The sequence below is a fragment of the Orcinus orca genome, chromosome 7 (genome assembly GCF_937001465.1).
Source record: "Orcinus orca chromosome 7, mOrcOrc1.1, whole genome shotgun sequence".
Classification (NCBI taxonomy): Eukaryota; Metazoa; Chordata; class Mammalia; order Artiodactyla; family Delphinidae; genus Orcinus; species Orcinus orca.
In genome coordinates, this window is record NC_064565.1 from 74343118 (window position 1) to 74356602 (window position 13485).

General features: G+C 35.2%; 1 protein-coding gene across 5 annotated transcripts in view; it reads right to left on the minus strand.

Annotated features, from left to right (window-relative positions):
* Positions 1 to 12143, minus strand: part of TFPI (tissue factor pathway inhibitor) — an 82739-nt gene extending 70596 nt beyond the window's left edge. For 2 of the 5 annotated variants that reach the window (XR_007478393.1, XM_033400254.2), the window contains exon 1: positions 4787 to 5049. The gene's annotated coding sequence lies outside the window, so the exon portion shown is untranslated. Of the gene's footprint in view, positions 1 to 4786; positions 5051 to 9973; positions 10113 to 12066 lie in introns of those variants that run through there. The other 3 variants (XM_049712249.1, XM_004276920.3, XM_033400256.2) reach the window with 3 other exon arrangements.
* Between the last annotated feature and the right edge of the window lie 1342 nt (positions 12144 to 13485).

Genomic DNA, 13485 nt, shown 5'->3' on the forward strand with positions numbered 1-13485 from the left:
TAACATAATGAGAAGAATCCAAATGACACAGAAATGACACAGAAAATAGAATTAACAAACTAAACTAAAATTTTAACTGCATTCATAAACTAAACTAAAATTTAACTAAATTTTAAACTAAAGTTTAAACTGCACTCATATGTTCAAGAATCTAGAGAAAATATTGAGTGTGTTAAATAGAGAAAGAAGATAGAGACTCAAACTGAGTTTCTAGAGATGAAAACATTATTTGAGATGAAAAATACACTAGATGGGATTATAAACACATTGGACATAGAAGAAAAGATACGTAAATTTGAAGATATAATGATAGAAACTACGTAAATTGAAACAGAAAAAAACTAAAAATATTAATATTTTTCTTTTACTATTTTTGATTGTGATAAAATAGATATACCATGAAATTTGCAATTTTAACTATTTTTAAGTGTACAGCTCAGTGGCATTAATTACATTTATATTTTTGTGCAATCATCACCACCATCTATTTCCAAAATTTTTCATTAACCCAAACAGAAACTTTGTATCCATTAAGCAATAACTCACCATTCATCCCTTCCTCCAGACTCTGGTAACCTCTATTCTACTTTCTTTTTCTATGAATTTGCCTATTGTAGATATCCCATGTAAGTGAAATTATATACTATTTGTTTTTTTGTGTGTATCTGGCTTATTTCACTTAGAATAATGTTTTCAAAATCATTCATGTAGCATGAATCAGAAGTTCATTCATTTTATTGTCACATATATTTGAAATTGGTTGCACATAGAAGAGTGAGTAGGCGTTTGATATTTTGATATAATCATTTTGATTCATTTCCTGGGATACTTTGAAGTTTATTCCTAAAAGAACTTTAAGAATATTACCAATATTTTGCAACAAACACTACTATTCTGGAGACTCACCCAATTTATGAGATTTTCTCCATTTCTAAGCCTTGTGAAGTAAGGAATGAGGTGATGTTTAGATTACAGGATTATTACAGGATTCAAGGATGGGATAGATGTTGGTAAGAAACATGAATTGGAGAGACAGAATGAGGTTGGCAGCAGGGTGGTTGTGGCATTGAGGGTGTGGTACAGTTGAAGGGGGTCAATGGCACTCTATGCTTGGTAATAAAAACACCACAGTGTATCAGTGCTGTATTGATGGATACTTTTACATTCCTGATGTTGAAATAGCCTAATCAACAACATGTAATATTTATTCAGTCTAGAGAGAATGCTACCATCACATTTTGATTGAGGAATTTCTTGCAGTAAGTCTGCGTCTCCCCAGGCACCTGTGGTCTATCAGGTGGAGCAGGTGAGACAGAAATATTGCAGCACTGGGACTCCTAGTATGGATCATGGACCTCTTGTTTTTAAAATAATTTAAAAATATGGTTGTTCCAACTAAGAAAGAGCATAGAATCACAAAGGAAGGCCTGAAGAGAGATGAGCATAGCAGATTTGACATGCATCCAGTGCTTTTTGTTATTGCTTTTGAAAAGAAGTGGAAATGACTAGGGTGCCCTCATCCTATTGGTAGCTGAATCCTAGGCTCTGGTTCTACACAGCACCTGCCACTTGAAGTGAAGACAGGGAGAGAAGGGTAATGGGAAGACTGGGCTCCTAGAGATAATACATCACACCAAGAAAGCAGTCACTGAGGATCTCAGAGACCCAAGAGAGGAGGTCTAGCATAATGAGAACTCTCTGGAATAAGAGAGTTGCATCCTTTCTTCATTTTGCTGAGATTTAATATCCAGAAACAAGGACTTCAATAGTCACTCCATGTTTTGAATTCAGATTTCTCCAAATGCAGATGGTAACAATCAAATAATTATAGTATTGGCATATTTCTATAAAAAAATAATGCATTTAAAAGTATTTTTGTTTTGGGACTTCCCTGGTGGTAAGACTCTGTGCTCCCAATGCAGGGGGCCCGGGTTCGATCCCTGGTCAGAGAACTAGATCCTGCATGCTGCAACTAAGGATCCTGCACGGCACAACAAAGATCCTGCGTGCCACAACTAAGACCTGGTGCAGCCAAATAAATAAATACTTTTTTTTAAAAGTATTTTTGTTTTAAAAAAGACAGCTCTGCAAATTAAGTTTCCTGAGTTACATGCTTTAGATGGTAAACAAGAAAAGGGTGGCTAAAGACAGCCTTTATTGAGAATAGATGAGTTGGACTGTAATACAATTTTTAGATCATGTCTACATATCAAAAATAAATTTATATAATTAACTAATTTTAATCAATATTATTCTACTTATTTAATTTATACCAATAAACAAGATTTTTTTGAAAACCCTATTCTGAGTACTTCCCTTTCCTTTTCATATTGTCTCTCCTGTCCCACCCTCCCTTTTTTTTTTGTCAAGGATGTTTTACTTTTTTTTCTTCTATTAAGTAGAGATGTTTGATTCAGTTGAAATCTGTATTAAAAGTTTGTGAGCAGTGAATTTAGTAAGCCAACAATTCCTAAATAATCTATAGCATATCTACTATTTGGTTAGATTGCTAGGTGTTCTGGGAATAAACAAAACCTTTTCAGCTTGGCTTTTTTCCTCTAGTAGTTTGTCATCTGTCCAATTATCATTATCATTGAATGGTTTTCTTTTTCTTATAACTTTATTTATCTATTCTTGGCTCCGTTGGGTTTTTGTTGCTGTGCGCGGGCCCTCTCCAGTTGCAGCGAGCGTGGGGCTACTCTTCGTTGTGGTACGCAGGCTTCTCATTGTGGTGGCTTCTCTTGTTGTGGAGTACCAGCTCTAGGCAGTGGGCTCAGTAGTTGTGGCACTCAGACTCAGTAGTTGTGGCTCGCAGGCTCTAGAGCGCAGGCTCAGTAGTTGTGGTGCACAGGCTTAGTTGCACCACGGCATGTGGGATTTTCCCAGACCAGGGCTGGAACCCATGTCCTTTGCATTGGCAGGCAGATTCTTAACCACTGCACCAACTGGGAAGTCCCTCAATTATGTTTTGAATTTGAATGATGTAGATAACTAAGATCAGGAAATTAATTCTTAGGAAGGAATGTTAGTGTTATGAAAACTATAGTTTAATACAAAAACAATTTTCTATTTCATAGATTATTATTTTTAAATTTAGCAATACTGTTTATAGTAGAAGATTCTAGGCAAAATAATTGTACAATCAATAAGCAAATGAAGCCTAGAGTTATGGACAACCAATCAGACCAGCAAGCACTACCTGATGGCATAACCCATTTGAACAGGACCACATTTCCCAAAGAGGTTTTGATCTAGTCATTGGAGATAAAAGAAATGCTTAAAGATATCAGACTGTACCTTTAAAAACAGAAAACAAAACTTGTACAAGTCAGCATACCTAATAGAGAACGGAACCAAATAGTAGTATATATGCCATTAAAGCTCTCTAATAAGATTGTATAGTTACCTGAAGAAGATAAATTTGGCTTCCCAATATAAACATTCAAATTGTTAAAAGTAAATATTTTAAAGTTTTACATCTGTAATGTTAATTATCTGTATTTACATTAATAGTTTTCCAACTCTGTTGATCCCTAAGGATATTTTATACCATTTTATTAACCCATAGGCCCCAAATTAAAATTTCATACTCCAATACATTTTCAGAGATTATTCACCCTTGTTTAAGTATTAGATAAAATATAGATTATATGTCTTGAAATAATCATGCACTAGAATGATGAGTATAAAATAATCCTAAAAATGTTTTATGAAAGGTTAAAAAACTTTTCAATATCTCAAAATTGACACAATTTTTCACCTCTGACGTAAATACTATGCTTTTACACAGAATAAAATATGACTCTCTGGGCTGTATGTTTCCTGCTTGGGTTCTGCCCTTTGTATTTAATGTTATCACAATTATACAAAGTCATTTTGTGACTAATTTCCAGAGCACTGAGTCACAGTGTGGCTGTTACTTATCTTTTCCTTTTTTTTTGCACAGCACTGCTCTTGACCCTCATTTTTCCATTAATACTCATACAAACGAGTGCTTTCCATAATTAATTTTTTTTGTTTCATTATTGTTCTGTGGTTGTGTACTTCTATACTATGTGCTTTCTTTACTACCAGAAGCTAAATTTAATATCATTTTATAAGCAACAAGAATATGACAGTACATCATATAGGTATGTAATCTATTGCTTTAATTTATGTAATTGTACTATATATACTGCAATCCTATCTATTCTTATTTTAGTATATTTAGAATATGAGCGTTTGTTTTTGGAGACTTGTAAAATATTTTCTTAGAGAGATTAGTTAATGCTGGCAAGAAATATTTAGACTACAAGGATTCTAATGTTTATACCTTATTTTAAATATCACCAATTAATGGCAATGAAAGAAGTTTCTTTAAACATAAGGCTGCCAGACAGTCTCTTTATGATATTTCTTTATATGTTACTAAATAATGTTTAAAGATTAAAAAAAAATCTTCAGAAAACTCCAATTAAAGACACAATTAGTAAAGAACTGCCACTACAAGCTGAAAATTATAAACAAGGCTACATCTCACCAACTTTTTATGTTCATGGTCTTAAAAGCATAATCCTATAGTGCATATATATTTGCTTAAAACTAAATGGAAAATGCTGAGAATTTAGTTTAACATTGCAATGAGTTTGTTTACAGAGAAGGGTCGATTTTCATTGTAGGGTTACAGACAATGGTCCTCCCCTACAAGTCTTTGCCTCTCAACACCCTGGTTCCCCCCGCCCCCCGCCAAGGAAAAGAAATAAAAGTTACTTCTCATGGGCTAAAAAGTATATTGCCAAGTACTCACGAGTAAAATCTCTGAAGAAAGTTCTTGGAAAGATTTTTTCAAAGCGGAGTTGAGGTCATTTTGTTTTCCTTTCCAGGCATTGAAGAGAGGATTTATCTTTTCTACTTCTTCTTTTAAACAGATCAGGAAACTGGGGAGTGAAGAATAATAAAAGAAATGCAATCTGATCCTGCCAGCAGTGAAAGGGCGAGGTAAGAATTTGACTTTTATCCAGCTCAATGTCGCTCCCGTCTGTTGGAGCAAAGAGGAGCCTCAGAGCCGGTCTCAGAGATCACCCACAGCTGGGAATAGCCAGGCTTCCTGTTTAGGTCACTCCAACTCTTTTTAGGCTAATTTCGCCAAATTATTCAAAAGCCTTTTCAATTATGAAGGAAACAGACAAAGGAATCAGCTTACACTAAGATTTCAGAATTACTATTTTTGCATAACGATTTCTTTTACTTTCCAGGATTCTTTGTAATCAGTTAAAAAAAAAAAAACACTTTTTTCCCCCAGATCTATATATTTTTAAAATATATTTGTCATCATGTAGCTACTTAATAAAGTGAACCTTTTTTTTTTTTTTGCAGTTTATTTCTTCTTCAAATTATTTCATCCATGTTGTCAATATATTTGTGAAAAACACCTGAGGGCTATTGAACTTCCTTTGATTAGAGAGGCAATGCAATGTATTGCCTGTTGCAGAATGTCAGGCTGTAAACCCTGCCTCAGCTACTTACTAGCTTTGCAATTTTGGTCAATTATTTAAACTCTCTGTGCCCCACTTTCTTTTTCCCTAAAATAATGATAAAAGTTCCTAAGTTTGATATAAGTAGTAAATGGATTAATACATATAATATATATACATATAAATAGACATATAAAGCACTTAGTCCTCCACACAAAACAAACCTTCAATAAATGTTAACTATCATGTATATTGCTGTTGTTTATATCATAATTATTATTTTACATGATATGTAAATATTTAAAGGCATCACTCACTTTGCTCTAGGTCACTATCGCTGAAGTTAACCCTTAGTATTTCAGTAATGGAATTATGGCCATATAAGGCTAAGATCACTAGAGATTTCGTAAGATGGCGGAATCTTCTTTGCCATGACGGCTGAAGTCATTTGATCAGAAAATCCATCAGTTTCTTGTTTTTTCCATCTCTGATTGTCTTCATGTCTTCAACTTTTCTTGCGTCCTTCCTTTGACCTCTGGCTAAGGGGTTGTTACCCAGTCCAGGCTCATACTGCTCGCCTCAGGACAGGCCAATAAATCAAGAGATGGGCTGCTGGGGCAAGGAATAGCGACTTTATTCAGAAAGCCGGCAGGCCGAGAAGATGGTGGACTCCTGTACCAATGAACCATCTGGCCTGAGTTAGAATTCAGGCTTCTTTTATACTAAAGGGGAGGAAGAAAAGTCAAACCTTTCCTGGTTCCCATCAGCCTCTGGAGAGGCTGTGTTAATTTCTTCCTCTCTGCAGTCATTCACAGGTGGGCCTAGTCAGGATGTTTTCTTGTGAGCTAAACAAAAGTATTTTAGTTTAATGCTCATTACCTGGGAGGCAGGGTTCCCAGAGATGGGCCATTATGTATAATTTAAGCTTATAGGCAACATCCCTTTAGTGATTACCTTGTAACAGAATACAAAGGTCCTTCCCTATTACAGGGTAACTTTCCCTCTTGTGTGTTTTTACTATTTATTGAATAATTCTTAGGTGTCTGGCACATAAATTACCTCATTTAATTCTCACAGCCAGCTTGTGGAGAAAGCCCTCTCTGCATGACCATTTCACCATTTCATGGGTTTAAGAAGGTTAGGTATAGTTTGTGGAGCTCTGATTCAAATCATGTAGTCTGACTTCAGAGCACAGATACTTAAATACTCTTCCATGTTTCTTTCTCACCCATGTTCTGGATTTCATACCACAACAAAACTGCTGTGTGTTGAAACTTTATTTTTAACAAAGTTAAAAGCAGTCCTTCCCCAGGCCTAGTTCAAGAACGTTGCTGCATAATTATTACCCCCTATTACCTGTTGCAACTCAAGCACATTCAATGTTCCCTTCTTGCTCAGATTGTTGAGGAAAGTTGCCTGTTCTTGGACTGGAGTGGACAATGATTCATTTTTTGGCTAATCTGCAGGCTCTACTAAGGTAGCAGTAAGCTCAGCAAATCAGATTTCCTTTTTGGAAACTTGTACTAAGAGCTATAGATAAAAGTATACAGTGCCAGGCTCTTAACTAAAAAGCCAAGATAGAGGAAGTGCTGACATCCAAAATGGTGTGCACCAGATGATTATGTGGAGAAAGCTAGTTGAGAGTGAATGGTGAAAGGGATGAATGAAAGAGGGCGTGTAACCTCTGAGAGAGAAACAGAGAAAGAATGAAAGCAAGAGCAAGACTGAGAGATGAGATGAGTGATGAGAAAGTGATGCCTGAGCTCTACAGTAACAGTCCTTCCCAGGCCTAGTTCAAGTTTTTCTAAGTACTCAAGAACATATACCCTTGTAATAAACCCTTTTTTTCCCCTAAGGTCATTTAAGAAATCTCTTTTTCTTACTATGTAAAGAACCCTATTTGAAAGAGCCACAACTGAGCTGAAATTATTTTCTCAAAGATCATTGATTTCATATTTAAGTTGCACTTGACATCAGTGAAGACTTTTTACCATTTTATTTCCAGGTAATTTACACACACTTGGGTATTCTTGTGCTGAAGAGAATGTGGGAAATTGACGTAAACTATTGTTAAGGTAAGACAACCTGATGCTGTCACTTAAGGGCTCTGTGGACTCAGGTTTTCTCTCCCTGAGGCTTGCGTGAGCTCCTTTGTGAGGTTTTATTACTAGTTTGCCTATCTATTGTGTACAACTCTAAGTCTAAATTATTTGGATAAAAAGATTTTCTCACCAACAACTTGACTATGTGCCATCGTATCTTAAAGTTCTTCACATCTAATCATTGTCTGGATGTTCCAAGTACCCACCTAATACTAAACACTCTCCTTTTCATTTCTCACCATACTCTGTTAATTTTGTCTTTCCAACTCTCACACAATTCAAATAACATTTCAGACTTTTATGAGCTTTATGAGAAGTTCATGAGTTTTATGATTCTATATTTTTCATTTTCCTGCCAGATGATGTGCATGTCCCACATAAAGGTTACTCTTTAAAACTGGATCACAAGATGACCCACAAAGGGGACTGAAAATAAATCCTTTCTTCATAAAAACCCTGTAGATTTTGGGATAGTTTGTTATCAAGCATAATTTAGGAAGAGATAAATAATATACTCCCTACCCCCTTACCTTCTTCCCTTAAAGATGTGTTATATTGACCACATATATATTATTATGTTATGTAACCCTGGACCCCATACCCTCAGTCCCCCTGGTGTCCTGTGTTCCTTTTCACCCTTGGTTGGGTGAACACAAACAGAGAGAAGAGGCCATGGAAAGGAGAAGCAAAATGCTGAGAATAAATTCACAGTCCTGTTCCTGAGGGAGATTAACCACAGCTGAGCTCACCTGAGTTTCAGTAAATACTCTTTCTTTAGGAAATCTGCCTGGAGACTCCCTTCAAAGAAAATCCAATCTCAGATAACAATGGAAGGGAGTAATCTTAATTTCTATAGTTTCTACCTGCTTGCTTCTGCATTCGAATGTCAAGACTTGAAGTTTATACTTTCAACAACTTTGCGTTTTATCCTTTAATCTAGACTTTAATTGCTTTGCTTTATTTATTTTCTAGATTTAAAACCGGTTTTAGGCTTTTAGTTTTCCGGTCCTTTTAATTATTTTGTAATACTATTATTCTTAATCATTCTTCTGATTTATATTACTAGTACTATTAATCCCATCTACAATATTTTAACTAGTTTTATTACTTTTAGTGTTATTTTAATTCTCATTTTTATGGAAGTGTCTATCTTAAGTATTATTATTGGTACTATATTGATGAAGATATAATGTATGATGCCCATGTGTATCAATATAGCACGGTGTAAACCAGGAAAGTTGGGTCTTTATTTCCTTCAAGTTGATATAGCAGCAAGCCCTCAATTCCCTAGGATAGACTATCCTTCCTTAACCAAAGTAGGATTCAGTGACTCTAAGATTACCGCATTGAATAATTTGATAGGCCCACAGAAGAAAATTATTTCCAACCACTGGCTTACCTATACTGCCAGGACAGACACTGGCAATTGCATGAAAAGTCTACCTTCTCACAGCACATACTTTCATTCTGAACCTCCCAGAAAGATGGCTTGTATCGATAGGTAAGTTTTATTCCAGTCTCTACTACCAACATACACATTAATTTACTACTTTTTATTCACTGTGTTTGAGGGGTAGTTACTTATACCGTAAATCACCTCTTATTGATTAGGAATGCTAAGGAAAGTTTGCCTCAGAGAGGATTATCCTTATATCCCCATTTCTATTGTTTTAGATTTAGGGAGTTAATCCCTTGATAGATTCTGCCCTCAGAAATCCTTGCTGATTAGATAATGTGATCCTGCCCAGAATTTCAAAGTATAGGACACCAGCTACCATCTCATTTTCTCCTTTATTGTAATATCAGCTGGGTTTTTGGATAATAATTTTCCATTCAAAATATTTTATTTTTATATCTCTTTGTTAAATATACATTTGTATTTTCACTATTCTTTTCTAAGAGGACTCAGAAAAACAATATTATACAGTGCCATTTGGAATTCTGAAAAAAAAGGAAAAAAGGCACACTATGATGGTGATTTTATGATTATCTGTCTCCCTTTGTCTAATGATAATAAGACACAACTACAAAAGCAAGAATGGTTGGTAGGCAGAGTTGAGTAGAGTTTTGGTAAGAAGCATAAAAATACTGTTAACGGATAAGTTTTGTTTTAGAAATTTAAAACTTGTTTCTCATAAGTTTATACATTTTTATTAAATATTTTTACTTTACAAATTTCTTAGGGAAAACTTCAAAGTATAAAATAAGATAGCATATAAATATACCACACAGATGTATTTATTAAGCACCAGCTGTATGACAAACACTGTTCTAGGATTTAAGGAGACAGCAAAGAACATGACAGATACAACTCTGTCTTCTTGGAACTTTAATTTTAGTGCCATAAACTGAATGCTACTAATGATAACAATTCTTACTTAGTGAATTAGGATTACAGCAAACAAAAGAATGTCTCACCTTTTAAAATATCTCCTTTTAAAGCTGCTTAGAAAGAAGTTATTCCAGGAGCTGCATGTTGAGAGTTTATTTCTTCTTTCTAGTTTATAAAAAAATGTGTTAGTTTATCTTGTGGAGGTTTTCATTGATTATTCATTATCTGAAATTTAAAGACAAACTATTACCATCTTGATTAATTTCTTAAAATTTTTAGAATAAAATTTCACCGTTAAAAATTATACTTTTAGGGGCTTCCCTGGTGGCGCAGTGGTTGAGAGTCCGCCTGCCGATGCAGGGAACGCGGGTTCGTGCCCCGGTCTGGGAAGATCCCACATGCCGCGGAGTGGCTAGGCCCGTGAGCCATGGCCGCGGAGCATGCGCGTCCGGAGCCTGCTCTCCGCAACGGGAGAGGCCACAACAGCGAGAGCCCCACACACACACACACACAAAAATTATACTTTTATATCAGTTTCTAGCCACTTGAACTTCACAGTCTGATAGTACGCATATACCAACGCCCTCAACAACACTTTTCTAAAAATTAACTTATTTATTTATTTATTTTTGACTGCGTTGGGTCTTTGTTGCTGCGTGTGGGCTTTCTCTAGTTGGCGGCGAGCAGGGGCTACTCTTCGTTGTGGTGCGCGCGCTTCTCACTGCAGTGGCTTCTCTTGTCGTGGAGCACGGGCTCCAGAAATTGGAATGCGATCCAAATTTTCAGGAACAGCGAGGAAAACGGTGGTACTCTGGTTACTATTTTCCTTTAAATTGTATGAAAAGGATTCATTTCTTGCTCAGAAAAACTCTTCGGAACTATTTGTGATAAATTACTGCCCTCTGTTGGCAGAATGTTATATAAATCTTAATTTATATTTTAAGAGTATTTAAAGTTAGAGTTATAACAAATCTCATCAACAAGATGAATAATTAAATCCCAGAGAATGGAAGTGCCTTGCCCAAGCAGCCATAGCTTTTAAATGACAAGGGCAGGATGAGACCCTGGGTGTCATGACCTACCATGTCTTTTTTTTTTTTTTTGTCTGCTTGGGTCTAAGTAGTGGCATGCGGGATCTTCGTTGAGGCATGTGGGATCCTTTTCGTTGCGGTGCGTAGGCTCTTCCTTGTGGTATGCAGGCTTCTCTCTAGTTGTGGCGCGTGGGTTCCAGAGCACGGGGGCTTTGTATTTTGCGGCACGTGGGCTCTCTAGAGGCACGCAGCTCAGTAGTTGTGGCACGCGGGCTTAGTTGCCCAGCAGCATGTGGGATCTTAGTTCCGCGATCAGGGATTGAACCCACATCCCCTGCATTAGAAGGCGGATTCTTTACTACTGGCCCACCAGGGAAGTCCCCTACCATCAGTCTTGTGTTGACTAAGTTAAAAACAGTAAATATTTTTTGCCTGAGAATATTTCCCATTTTCTGAGTCAAAAAAGAAGTTTACAATAGTCAAAGGAATTAAAGAAATTATTTTATTTTAAAAATTGAAATAAGATGTTTGCTCAGGTTAAAAATAAACCATGTAAAAAATAAAAGTGAGAAGAGAAAAATAAACATCTTTCTCTCACTCTCCATCTAGATTCCACTCCAAGAGGTTGCCACTATTAACTGTTTCTTTGTCATTCTGGAAATTATATATATGTGTGTGTGTGTGTGTGTGTGTGTGTGTGTGTGTGTGTGTGTGTGTGTGTTTCAAAATTGAAGTACTGTTCTCCGACTTTTTACAAATGTAAAACATATTTTAGAGTTTATTCCATATTACTTTGCAGAGATATAACTCATTTTTAAATATGACTTCCTTTTATTGACACTTTCGAGGATTACAGACAAATTTAGAATATCCTTATTTAGGATTACCTGACATTTCTTGTAATTAATTTAGATTGTGCATCTCTTCTTGGACTTTCACACTAGTGAAGCTGTTTTGTTCTCATTTCATCAGGGGACACTTGATTTGGGTTTGTCTCATTACTGATGACAGATGTTAACTTTGATCACTTCATCAAGGTGTTGTCTGCAGGCTTCTCCATTGTAAGCTACCTAGTTTTTCTGCTTCTGTGCACAGATAGGATTGAGTGGCAGAAATGCTCAACAAAAATACAAAATCAAAATAATTACCTTGTCACATCCTTTCTCTCAGGTAGCAAGAAGAGTAGATCTTAGATGCTAAGTGTTATTTTCCCAAGAGTGCTGAGTGTCCATTTCCTGGCTTCTTGTTTAATTTTAATTCCTCTTTCTGGAAGAATACACAAATTAAGGAGGTATCTGTAGTAGTTACTCTTGGAATGTGGAATGGTTTGGTATATTAAACAATTCATGTAACTCTGAACTTTTTCATGTGTAAGTGTATACATAACATGTAGAGTAAAATAATAATTCTTTTCATTGGCAGTTAGATGAACACTGAACACCAGAACTGCTGACAGTTTTTTCTTAAAACATGTAATAATACAATCATATTTTCAAACATTACATTAAAATTTCAGTCATGTGAATTTTTACTTTAAATTTTGATATTAGATAAAACTTTTCATGTTGCATTTGTATTTTAATAAATAATTTTGATTGCTTTAGAAGAAAAAACTTTTAAAATAAAAGAAAATTTTTAATACTTAAATTTAATTTACATTTTGGACAAATTATTTCAAATTGCAGTAGAGGAAAATTATGTGATAATCTTGATTATCACATAATTATTAATTGTGCTGAAATGAAGGCAAGAAAGATCAATGGTATGGAATAAATATACAAATACTCATAAATTATGTATGTATTTAGTTTATTATTCATCCAAGCAGCACTCACCAATTAACCTAATATCCAAATGTGCACAATAATAACTCAATTGGGATGTCTTACAATTTTGTCAGCTTTCAGCCATATAAAAATTATAGCTTTACATATCTTACATATCTTACAATTTCATCTTTATGAAGTATATAAAATATTTTTTGTAGTACTTTTCTAACTTGATTAATAACTTTTAATATTTAACACATGTTCATCATTATGCCTTGCTTCCTTTCACTTTAATGCAAACAGAGCATTTTCTGAATCATTCATTTACTAACTATTTATTGACCACCTACTACATGCCACTATTGGGACTATTGCAGTAAACAAACCAGATAAACATTCCCGTTTTCTTGGAACTTACATTTTAGTACATTTTTCATCAAAAGGGTCAGGGGACATATTTAACATATTCAGGCATGTGATATTACTTTTGCCCTCTTAGTGGCACACACTAACTTTCTCAATTTTCCTCATTGGCATGACAAATTTTGCTGAATTAACATGTGATTTTGGTAGGAGAAAGCCATAACTGCAGAAGGATTCATCAAAAGACTTGGAGGAAAGGTCTGGCCTTGGGGAAAATGTTTAGAGGGCAAAAGAAAGCAGAAGAATAATAGAAAAATGTCAATGTAGCCAACAGTATCCTCAAAATTTAACGAGTAGAATTTAAACAAGAAAGAAAGAAAATATAAAATTAAACTGAGTTTTGTTTCAGGTTGGAAAGGTATTCCAGAAAGTAAG